The sequence below is a fragment of the Cebus imitator genome, unplaced genomic scaffold, assembly GCF_001604975.1.
Source record: "Cebus imitator isolate Cc_AM_T3 unplaced genomic scaffold, Cebus_imitator-1.0 Scaffold202, whole genome shotgun sequence".
Classification (NCBI taxonomy): domain Eukaryota; kingdom Metazoa; phylum Chordata; class Mammalia; order Primates; family Cebidae; genus Cebus; species Cebus imitator.
The window spans coordinates 2894947-2906382 of NW_016107517.1; the positions used below are offsets into that span (position 1 = coordinate 2894947).

At 43.8% G+C, this 11436-nt stretch overlaps 1 pseudogene; it reads left to right on the forward strand.

The window, feature by feature from the left end:
* Positions 1–8108, forward strand: part of LOC108317460 — a 10875-nt pseudogene extending 2767 nt beyond the window's left edge.
* Positions 8109–11436: the final 3328 nt, after the last annotated feature.

Below are 11436 nucleotides of genomic sequence, written 5' to 3' on the forward strand. Positions count from 1 at the left end.
TTTTTTTTGTAGAGACAGGTTTTTACCATGTTGGCCAGTCTGGTCTCTAACTCCTTACCTCAAGCGATCCACCTGCCTCAGCCTCCCAAAGTGTTGGGATTACAGGCATAAGCCACTGGGCCTGGCTACCTCACTGCTCTTACAGCGAAGGCCACATTGCTTTGCAAAAGCCACTATGATATGTAGGGTACCAGTGATGTGCAAATGAGCCTATTCTATCTCATACCTACCGGTACTAAGTAGTGTCATTTCTCTTTATTTGAACTAGTTTAAAATATACTTATTGGGCCCTTAGAATTATTTAATTATTCATTTCTTTCTACCCAGAGTTGTTTACATTGTAATTAACAAAGTGCTAACAACACTCAGAAATCAATTTGGCAAAACAATTTCTCATTATTTTGCCAAGAATCCAAAATCTCTACCTGAAGACTCACAGATTCAAGTCTGACACAGCCCTTTTCCTGTTCTTGAATGGGTAAGTTATTGGTTTTTAATATGAGTTAAACTTGAAAGGATTTATGAGAACAAATGGTGAATGACAAAACAAACAAACCAATACAGAAGCAAGGAGGTATTTCCTTTTCCAGCACCGGCCTCCTCAAAGTCACCGTGTTTGTGGCAGGCCATCTAGTGGATCCACGTGGGAAAAATGCCCAGTGCTGAGGGAGGGGAAGGAGAGAGGGAGCTGTTTTCCCAGGTGTGCACAGATCCGGCAGGCTCTCCAGACACAGGACGCCAACTTAGGGTCCTGTTCCTCACAGGAGGAAGAGTTGCAGGATCCCCTGCTCCCAGCAGTTCCCGAGTACTATCATTCCACGTTTCCTGGGGAGATGACCCGGCCAGCCTCTTCCTGGCGTGGGTATGTGGGAACCAGCAGGGACTGGAACACAGTTGTTAACATCTACTTACGAAACTGCTTAAAGTTGGGGGCTCAGTGAAAGACACGACTTTCTAGCGCAGAAAACTCCCCCCAACTTCCGTGAGCTGAGGTGCCAACATTACAGGCTTTTATTCCTTCGCCAACCATTCATGTAGTCCCCTGTATATGGGCCAGGCTGTGTGCATTCTACAAGTGGCTCTAGCTGGGGCTGAGTCCAAAGTAGAGGAAAGGACTCAGTTGTGAAAAACCAGTAAATGGTAGACAGCAATGAGATGGGCATGGGGCCACTCTGCGATAGAGAAGCAGAAAAGGGTCCGTGGAGGAGGTGGAATTTTCTTTTTCCTCATAAGCTTACATTTGACTTTATTTAAACAAAATGACACATCCTTATAAAAGCTGATAAAAGTAAAAAATGAATAGTTTCCTCCTTCCCCTAAGCACTTCCATTCCCAACAGGTGACCACTGTTTGGAGTCGGCTTGGTATAATTAATTCCAGGAGGTGGATTTGAAACTGGGTCTTAATGATGAGATTTGGTCAGTGGAGGGGATGGGAGAAGAATGATATGCTGGGACTCTGTGGAGCGGGAAGAGTTAACTATAGATGGGCACAGACCCGTTATCATTGTGAAATTCTAATTGTCTAATATCCTCAGGTCCCTTGAGTTTCTGGCAGTCTTCGTCATTAAAAAAAAAAGAAGAAGAAGAAAGAAAGAAAAGAAAGAGGGAAAAAAGAGTTAATTCATTCCAGACACCTGGATTCCTTCAGGCTTTTTTTTTTTTTTTTTGGCTTTCTCTTTGGTTTGACCACTGAGTGAACCCAAGATGATGAATCATGAGGCTTCACCTCACAAATGTTCTGTTGCAAGGCCTTTGACTTTCAGAACTTTTTTTATTGTGTTCAGATTCTCAGGCAACTCGATATTTTCCCGCACTCCCTGGCCCTTGCTGGGAAGGGTGGCATTTATTTACCTGTAATTGTCGGGGCTTTTGCTATGCAGAAGCATATACTTAACTCCGGATTCAGTTAGTTACAGCCTTGTTTTCTGTAGACCTCCTGGACTAGTTTCTATACCCTTCTCCCAGACAACCTATACTAAACTCCGTCAGAGTACTTAACAATCCATATTGAAAATTGCTACTAATTGTTTGACTATATGCAGACCATAAAGCCCATGGAAGCTGTCTACTCACTGTGGTAGGCTCAGTGCCTAGGATCTCAAGTATCTGCAGAATGAATGTATGAGTAACGAACAACCAATGTCCTAGAGGAAATCTATTGCAGGAGTGGCTACAGAGTAAGTACATTAGCCACGGGGCACAAGGGATAAACAGATAACTCACTGCCAGCTCAGCACTGCTCCCCACACAGGAAGTCTGAGGTTGGCCTCCTTTGTTGATGCCCGACTCATTTGTTCTTGAGGAGCGTTAGAACATTCTGGGATCACACTGGTCGGTGCGTGACACACATTCTCCCCAACCCTTTTCCTCTACCTCTTCCCCAGTCAGTTGTGACCCACAGTCAGCACATGCTACAAAATCATCCTTAGCACATGGATGGCACCACTCCATGGCCTGTGCTTACCTCCCCTCCTGGAGCCTCAGAGGGAGCCAGCCTGCTGCACAGGGTGTGGACAGCCCAGCCACAGGCAACTGCCCCAGCTCCAGGGTCCACACTGAACCCTGATCCACATTTCCTGTTGCACTTTTCCTTAACTCTTCAGTTTCTTGATGTCCTCCTCAGCCTCTTCATGTCTGCCTCAGGTCCTCTGAGCTAGTCAGAAGAGGCTAGATACTGCTGCAGTAACAAGCATCCTCCAAATCTTAATGATCTCATACATTAAGTTTGTAACTGTCATAGGTCTATTGCCTGACATGTGCAGCAAGTCAATATGCTGAGAGATTGGGTCACAGCAGAGAAATAGGTTTAATCCTAGGGCCAATGAATGAGGAGATGGGAGAAACCCTCAAATCTGTGTTCCTGATGAGTTGGTGTTTTTAAGGGTTTCAGAGTGGGCTGTAGTGTGGAGAGAATTGATTGGTAGAAAAGTGCAGGGTGAAGTCATGGGGTAGGAGAAGAAGAAGCTGGATTCTCATGATGATTTTGTTTCTCTGTGGGGGTCTTCAAACTGGCTGGTGTCAGTTGTTCCACTGAAATTTGGGATCTGGAAAACATCTCCAGGAATTCTTAAACAAAAGTCTTTAACACCAGAGATCCTATCTATAGGAACAATGGGGATGCCAGTGGTCGCTATCCAGTGCTGCGTGACTTTCCCTTATAAGGAAGTGGGTCAAAGGGCAGCCTGATGCTGGGCACAGGGGCTCACGCCTGTAATGCCAGCATGTTGGGAGGCTGAGGAGGGTGGATCACTTGAGCCCAGGAGTTTGAGGCCAGCTATTAGGCAACACAGCAAGACCCTCTCTCTACAAAAAATAATTTAAAAGAAATTAGCCAAGTGTGGTGGCATTTGCCAGTGGTCCCAGTTACACAGGAGGCTGAGGTAGAAGGATCACATGAGCCCAGGAGGTTGAGGCTGAAGTGAGTCATGATTATATCACTGCACTCCATCCTGGGCAATGGAGCGAGACCTATCTCAGAAAAGAAAAAAAAATAGTGCATCCTGATTAATGCTTAATTATAACGATATTTCTATCCAGAATTCTTGTCAATCATATGAGGATAGCTTCACGTTTGTTTCTTGCTGGTCCTACATGTCTAATACAGGTTGGCGGGGATTTCTACAAACATTTAAGGACCCAGGTTGATAAAGGTTTCTCCACACCCAAGTCCCTGATCACTGTGGCAAGAGAAGGAGGCAATGCAGCAAATTGCATACAAGCCCCCAAAGCTCACATTTCAAGGCCAAAGCAAGTCATGTGAACAGGCCTAATTTCAGTGGGCGCACGGAATTAAAATCTTATCATGAACTAGGAGAAAAGAACTAGAATAGTTGTGGATGGCTTTAGGGACTGCAGCCTCGCCTCTTACTGACAGTGTGCGGAGACCTGCCAGCCCCGCTGACCTTGGCTGTCCTTCCTGGCTCAGCTTGGCTCACTCCTTCCATTTTAATCCACCCACGGGTTGCAGGGGAAAAAAATCTCTCTGGCTGAGGAAACCAACCACTACTTCCTGCCAGAGGAAGGAATAGATCATCATTCATGGGAGATGAGAGTCATGTTATTAAGCAAAATTCCCAGAGAATTCCCAAACACTCTCTTAAGCCAGTAATTTTTACTCAGCCAGTCAGGTAAGTTCCACAAACATTTCTCAAGCCTGTATTACGTACCAAGGACCCTGGGAGTTGCTGGGTTACACGTTTTAAACACACACAGTCCTGGCTGTGAAAGAACTCTGATACTAACATGTAGGCAGGCACATTCAAAAACCTCCCAAGCAAGTCCTGCCTTTGCAGGAGTGCTGATGGGGCAGGAGGAAGGCATTCCTGAGGAGCCAATGGGGAGACTCAGCATGCTTCTCAGGCCAAGCTCAGAAGCTGATAATGTTCTCTTCAGCAGAGAAGTTGCATCCAGGAATCTTACCACTGCCTGCTCTGGGCAGGATCAAAACGCATCATTTTCAACAAACCGACGCCTTTCTGAGAGATGCCAGTGAGTGATGTGGTGAACGGTCTTAGCATGGGTTCAAGTCTCAGCTTCTCCACTTACAAGTGAATGGCTCTCTGGGCTTTTTCCTCATCTCTAAAATGTTGTTTTTGTGAGAATTAGATGAGACAGTGTCTGCAAGGCACTCACCACAGTCCCCTGAAGGTAGTGGGCAGCCAGGAAGCATTTGCCTCTCCTGACATCTTTGAGGTTTGTCTGAGCATCTGCAGTGGATGCCCAATGCACTTGACACTCAAACTGGATTCCTTTTTATCACACATACCCCATTTACAACAACATGTTTTTAGTAATAACCATTGTACTAGTCTGTTTTTATGCTGCTGATAAAGATATACCTAAGACTAGGCAATTCACAAAAGAAAGAGGTTTACTGAACTTACAGTTGTATGTGGCTGGGGAGGCCTCACAGTCATGGTGGAAGGTGAAAAGCACATCTCCCATGGCGGTGGCAAGAGAGAGAATGAGAGCCAAGTGAAATGGATTTCTCCTTATCAAACCGTCAGATCTCTTGAGACTTATTCGCTACCACAAGAACAGTATGGGGGAAACCGCCCCCATAATTCAGTTAGCTCCCACCTGGTCCCTCTGATAACACATGAGAATTATGGGAGTACAATTCAAGATGAGATTTGGGTGGGGGCACAGAGCCAAACCATATCAGAAATGCAATGACTAATAATTATGGCAGACTAATGCAGTAAAAGTTTCCTTTTATTGAACTTTGTATATATAATCGTGAGAGTAAAACTTAAAATATAAAATAAATACCCACTACAACAAAGGAAAGATGCAATGGATAGTGCTTTTTAATTGCATTAATTTTTTTGTATCGGGGAAAACTATGTACCGAAAAACTGGTCTTCCAGCTGTGCATGGTGGCTTACACCTGTAATCCCAGCACTTTGGGAAGGCAAAGCAGGTGGATCACCTAAGGTCAGGAGTTCTAGACCAGCCTGGCCAACACAGCAAAGCCCCATATCTACTAAAAACACCAAAATTAGCTGGGTGTGGTAGCACATGCCCGTAATCCCAGCTACTTCGGAGGCTAAGACAGGAGAATTGCTTGAATCCAGGAGGCAGAGGTTGCGGTGAGCCGAGATCGTGCCATTGCACTCCAGCCAGGGCAAAAAGAGTGAAACTCTGTCTTAAACAGAACAAAACAAAACCAAGGAAACTGGTCTTTCATGGCTGTAAACAATATTATAGTTAAACAGCAATTGAATAAAAAGCAAGATGAATGGAAAAAATACATTTCAATTTTAAATATTCATATTTTCAAATATTTTTCAAATTTAATATGTATTTCAGATATGAAGAATTTACACATAACAGAGATATTTTCAGGTTTCTTTCTGTTTCACAGAAAGCATAATATCTCTGTTATGCACAAAGTTTAAATTTTAATCATAAGTCAAAACTCCAAGTGATCCCATAGAAAGGCATAATTGAAGTAACTCCATTTTTCTTTCTTTATCTTTACAGTCACACTATCATCAGTGTTCTTTTCAAACCTACTACTTAAAGGCAGGAATATGTAGTTCCACAGAGGATGAGACATGAACTCAAAGTGAACTTTCTCAAAAGGAACACAAAGCAAACTTACTCTCCTAAGGAACGGATGTAGCTGAGTTCATGCTAATGGAGGGCCAACTGTATAATTGCAAGTTGTCTGATTTAACTTCCATGTAGTGTACAATGTCTATGTAGGATTGCAGCAGGCAGAATTCTAAGACAGCCCCCAAGATTTCCAGCTTCTGGTTTACAAACATCTTCTCCATCATCAAATTAAACATTAATATAGGGACTGCTCTGAAAGACTTTGCAGATGTAATTAAGGTCCCAAATCAGTTGATGTTTTAGGAAGATTATCCAGGTGGGCTTGGCCAAATCCCACAAGCCTTCCAATCTGGTGCAGAGATCAGAGACATGGGAATTCAAAGATCTGAAGCATGAGAACTATTTAACACACGTAGTTGGTTCGAGGATGGAGGGGTCATGAGGCAAGAAATGTGGGTGGCCTTAGGAGCCAACAGCAGTCCTACCCAAGAGACAGACAGTGAGGAAATGGGAACTTCAGAACTAGGATGACAGCAAGAATCTGAATTTCTTTTCTTTTTTTTTTTTTAATTTAAAATTTTCCTTCTTTCCTTTTTTTTATTTTTTTTTTATTTTTTTTTTTTTTTAAAGATGGAGTTTCACTATGATGGCCAGGCTGGTTTTGAACTCCTGACCTCAGGTGATCCAACCACCTCGCCCTCCCAAAGTGCTAGGATTACAGGCTTGAGCCATCATGCCCAGCCTAGGATCTGAATTTCCAGTAACAGGGATGAGCTGGGAAGTTAATTTTCCCCTAGAACCTCCAGGTGAGGACTCAGCCTGGTCGACAACATAACTGCAGCACTGCATCTCAAAGCAGAAAGCCCACCGTGCCACAGTGCACTGGACTTCTGACCTATAGACCTGTGAGCAACAGGTGGGTATGTTTTAAGCCACTTAGTTTGCGGCAGTGGGTTATGCAGCCATTGAAAACTAATACAATGTAGAAGTAATATGAATATGTTAAGGTTAATATAAATAGATTAAAAATCTACATGAACTATAGCCATTGTTTAGAACTTAAACCAAAAAAGATGTTTTTGTAGGGAGGAAAATTTTATCACTGACTTTGTTTAGAATTGCCAAAGCACAGCGATAATTGAAAGTGGACAGACTTTTAGTCAATTTTATTATTACTCTAAAATTCTCTATGGACAGCGTGCCTGACTCCCTGCAGCTGAAGGCTGCTCCCTTTGCTCTGCTCTTGGTAAGCTCCTGGCACCCAAAGGGAGGAATAACCTTCTAGCCCAGGTAGTTATTTGGTAGCAGAGCAGAAACCTAACCCCAGGCCCCTTGACTCCCAGCCCGTCCCTTATTAGGTGGCCCTTCATTAAATTAAGGCTTCACACGTGTGGCACAGAGTTACACCAAGTCTTCTATAGGTTTTCTGGTAAAATTCTTAGTAAGGCAACCAGCTAGAATCCACTAGGAATCACTAGCAAAAGGCTGCCAAGTTTTATCCAAACTGAACACCTAATTGATTGAATACTACCTAAATGCAAATGGGGCCGCAGAGATGGTCATTTGTTGTAGTCTGCTCAGGATATACATAGTCTGCTCAGTCTATAACAAATACTATAGACTGTGTGGCTTAAACAACAGAAATTTATTTCTCACAGTTCTGGAGGCTGGAAGTCCAAGATTAAAGTGCTGGCTGATAGGGCTGCTGGTGAAGCCTCTCTTCCTGGCTTGCAAACTGCCGACTTCTCACTGTGACTTACATGGCAGAGAACGGCTGGACTCTGATCCCTTCCACTTCATATATACACACCAGCTTCAAGAATTCAGGATATGAATTCTTAAACATTTTGGTCTCACTCTTTAAAATTACTGAGGGCTCTTTTTAGAGGCGCCTCTAAAGCAATCAGCCACTTCAAGATGAAGCTGAATGTCTCCTTTCCAGCTGCCGACTGCAAGAAACTCCTTGAAGTGGATGAGGAATGCAAACTTTGTACTTTTTATGAGAAGCATACAGCCATAGAAGTTGCTGCTGATGCTCTAGGGTGAAGAATGGAGAGGTTCTGCGATGCGAATCGGTGACAGAAACGACAAACGAGGTTTCCCATGAAGCAGGGTGTCTTGACTCATGGCTGGGTCTGCTTGCTACTGAGCAAGGGGCATTCCTGTTACAGACCAAGGAGAACTGGGACAAGAAGCACAAAGCTGTTTGTGGTTGCATTGTGGATGCCAATCTGAGCTTTCTAAACTTTGTTATTGTAAAAAAAAAAAAAAAGAATAGAAGGATATTTCTGGACTGACTGATACTGTGGAACCTCAATTCCTGGGGCCCAAAAGAGCTAGCAGAATCCACAAACTTTTCAGTCTGTCTAAAGATGATACTGTCCACCAATCTGTTGTAAGAAAGCCCTTAAAGAAGGCAAGAAGCCTGGGGCCAAAGCACCCAAGATTCAGCTTCTTGCTACTCCATGTGCCTTGCGACACAAATGCTGACGTATTGCTCTGAAGAAACAGTGTACTAAGAAAAATGTGGAAGAGGCTGCAAAATACACTGAACTTTTGGCCAAGAGAATGAAGGAGGTCAAAGAGAAACACCAGGAACAGATTGCCAAGGGATGCACACTGTCCTCTGTGAGCTTCTACTTTTGCATCTAGGCAAAAATAGGATTTTTTGAGTAACCAATAAATAATACTGGACTCCTGAAAATAAAATAAAATTGAGGAACTTGAGAGTTTTTGTGTATGTGCCTTCCATCTAATGCTATTTACTTTGTGATATGGTTTGGCTGTGTCCCCACCCAAATCTCTCTTGAATTGTAACTCTCATAATTCCCATGTGTTGGAATTATGGGAGGGACCCAGTGGGAGATAACTTAGTCATAGGGGCAGTTTCCCCCATACTGTTCTCATGATAGTGATAAGTCTCATGAGATCTGATGGTTTTATAAGGGGGTTTCCCCTTTCACTTGGCTCTCACTCTCTCTTGCCTGCTGCCATGTAAGATGTGCCTTTTCCCTTCTGCCATGATTGTGAGGCCTCCTTAGCCACATGGAACTGAGTCCATTAAACCTCTTTTGCTTTATGCATTACCTAGTCTCAGCTATGTCCTTATCATCAGCATGAAAACAGACTAATAAACTCTGTTAGAAATTAGATCTGAGAATTTAAAATTATCTTTCTTCTCTTTAAAAATAGTAAATCCATTGGTTAAGATAAGTAACAGATTTTTACTGAAAAAAGGCTGTATTAAAAAAAACTTTAACCGGAAGAGTAGAATTGTTTTATATTTGGCAAATCTTTTTAATGTCTGGCTTAATAGAAGACAGCTGGGTTCTCAGAGCTGCTTCTGTACTCCGCCAGTGGCAATATCACACATCGGGTAGCTTCTAGTACACTCCACTGTACGACTGAGAGGGAGTGGGTGAAAAAGGCAGATAATAGCTTCATGTTATGGTGAAAATACTTTCAGGCATGCAGGTGCCCTGAAAGGCCCCAGGGACACACAATCCCCAACACATCTTGAAAATCACTGACCCAACCTCTCTTCAAATGCCTTTTCCTTTTCTTTCCGATTCTTTCTCCTCTGAAACTGCTCTGGGGATCTCACTGTGAGACCATGCTTCCATCAATCCAATAGCCGGTGGGGCAGTATTTTCCCATGTCTCTCTCTCCTCCCATACTCTCTGCACCGAGTAGCTCTACTTAGCCTTTTTCTTTTCTTTCTTTTTATTTTTTTGGTGCTTCTTCTATCACTCAGATGATCACCCAGTCCTTCTCCAGTTCCATCCACTTCTCCTATCCTCTCATCTTAATCTTTTCTCCCATTCTGTGTCGCAAAAAGTCCACAAACTGGGTGGAAAAGACAGTTCTTTATTTAAAGGAGAGGAGAGGTTGGACGTGGTGGTTCTCACCGATAATCCCAACACTTTGAGAGCCTGAGACCAGCTTGGGCACTTAGTGAGACCCTGTCTCCACAAAAAAAATTGAAAAAAAATTAACTGGGTGCGGTGGTGCACATCTGTAGTCCCAGCTACTCAGGAGGCTGAGGTGGGAGGATGCCTTGAGCTCGTGAGTTAGAGGCTGCAGTGAGCTGTGAATTACGCCACTGTACTCCAGCCTGGGCAACAGAGCCAGGCCCTGCCTCTAATAAATAAATAAAGGAGCGGAGAGCAGAGTTGAAGCTGAGCAGGCAAAGATTGAATTCCTTTAGGGAAGAAAAAGGGGGGTTACAATTCAATCAGTTTCCTTTCTTACAAAAGGCTAAGCCCTAAGTGGGTTGAATCCTAATAATGGGTGTGGTGGCTCACACCTGTAATCCTAGCACTTTGGGAGGCTCAGGCAGGTGGATTACCTGAGGTCAGGAGTTCGAGACCAGCCTGGTCAACGTGGCTAAACATTGCCTCTACTAAAAATACAAAAAGTAGTTGGGCGTGGTGGCACACACCTGTATTTCCAGCTACTAGGGAGCCTGAGGCAGGAGAATCATTTGAACCCAGGAAGTGGAGATTGCAGTGAGTTGAGATTATACCACTGCACTCCAGCCTGGGTGACACAGCAAGACTCCATCCCAAAAACAAAACGAAACAAACTAATAAAACACTGCTTTATGAAAGCCCACCTCCCTGGCCCCCTGTGTGTACTCTTATCACGCTCCCTGCCTCTCACGTCCCGCTGCTCTTGCCTACCAGTCTCCCCAACCCTAGCTAGGCTGTCACATAGTGCCTGGCACCATAAGTATTGAAAAATGCATGGATGCATGCAACAGCAAATGTGAGGTGGATGGGGGTTTCCCCTTTGTGGTTATTTCACTGCTCCTTCACTTATCTGGGCCCCCACTTCAGCCCCTGGAGTCTAGGACCCAAGTCTAATTTACCACTGCACCCCTGTGCACAGTGGCTGGCACATGGCGGGTGTCTACTCAATGTCCACTGAATGACGAGGAACACACCTGTTTGAAGGCTTCAACCTTGTGTCAAGATCGCCTGAACGGAACATCAGTGGCTGCTTCATTGTCCCCTTGGTTGCACGCCAGAACATTAAAAGTCAAAACTTCCTTGCCCCAAATCGTGAATGTGCTATTCGTTTTGCTGCAAACAAAGTAAATGATGAATTTTGCCTTGGCCCCGTCTTCTTTTAGGCCAAAGTCATTAAAAGCATCTGTTCCTACAGATGGAGGTTCCAGTCAAGATTTGAGGAGATAATGATGGAGAAAACATCCGTATCATAAGAAGAATTTGAGAAAGATGAGGGGAAAAAGTTTGAATTTATAGTGCCTTAAATAAAAGAATATTTCTGCATCCCACTTCTCCCCCTCCTTGTTTATGATAAAAACCAGACGGCTGAACTGAGTGCCACTGAACTGAATGCCACCAAACTG